This window comes from Echinops telfairi, unplaced genomic scaffold, assembly GCF_000313985.2.
Source record: "Echinops telfairi isolate 266 unplaced genomic scaffold, ASM31398v2 ScPeMD7_7475;HRSCAF=8513, whole genome shotgun sequence".
In the NCBI taxonomy this organism is placed as follows: Eukaryota; Metazoa; Chordata; class Mammalia; order Afrosoricida; family Tenrecidae; genus Echinops; species Echinops telfairi.
The window spans coordinates 10,987,139-10,988,333 of NW_022111379.1; positions in this window are offsets into that span (position 1 = coordinate 10,987,139).

Genomic DNA, 1,195 nt, shown 5'->3' on the forward strand with positions numbered 1-1,195 from the left:
CTCCTGGAGAGCGCTCTCCACGTTGAACTTACCACCTTAAACTCTTTCCCACACCTGCCCAGGCTCCACGTGATCTGGTTATGGGCCACCACACAACCTCAAAGCCACAGGGACTCTGCTTTCGGCCTCACGGGCTAGAAATTCCACCTCTCTTTCCTCCCTCTGGACTGCGGCCATTCCTTTGCAGGGCTGGAGGCCCTGGGCGGTACAAACAGTTAACCTGCTTATTTTGTCATCTAAGGAATGAAGGCTCAAGGCTATCCAGAGAAACCTCCGGGAAGAAAAGCCAGGGGTGGGTGGGGTGGGGATCTTAGCCTGCACAAACTCAGCACTGAAACCAGCAACGGAACATGAACACACAGGAGGGTGCCAGGAGTCAGTGACCTCTGCAGCAGCTGGCTCCTTCAAATGGATCCAGTCTTTCTTCAAGGTCTTCCCTCGATCGGGTTTGTATCACTTTGTCTTGTCTTGGCAACTGAGATGAGTTTGTTAGGTTACTTCTGACCTCTTTTTCCTCAGCAGTACATAAGCTCTCTGCGGACAGGAGCCTATTGGTCTGGAATCCCCAAGATGTTGAGGAGCTCCGGGTGCAAGGAAGACGTGCAACAGCTGAAGAGCCCTAATCCCAGTTCCCCGAGACAAGTTACGCAGCTCCTCTGCACTCCTGTCTCACCGACTGGCCTTGGGGTGGTGGTATGGCTGCCGTGGACTGCGGCGTCACGGCCTTCTCTGCTTCTTCCCAGCACTGTCCTTAACATCTCTGAGCTTTCGTTTACTTACCTGTAAAAATGGGCACAAGTGTCCTACTCTATAAAGCAAGGGATTTGATGACACAATCCCTGTAAAAGAGCAGACACTGAACTGTACTCTTAAAAATGGTTATGATGTGAATGAGGGGGAGTGCGCAGTGGGGACCCAAAGCCCACCTGTAGGCAACTGCACATCCCCTTACAGAAGGGTCGCGGGGAGGAGATGAGGCAGTCAGGGTGCAGTGTACCAGCGATGAGGCATAAAACTTTCCTCTAGTTCTTTAAAGCTACCCCCCACTATCATGACCCTAATTCTGCCTTATGGATCTGGCTAGACCGGAGCATGTACATGGGTACAGATAAGTGCTGGAAACACAGGGAATCCAGGACAGATAAACCCCTCAGGACCAATAATGAGAGTAGTGATAGCAGGAGTAAAAGGTAAA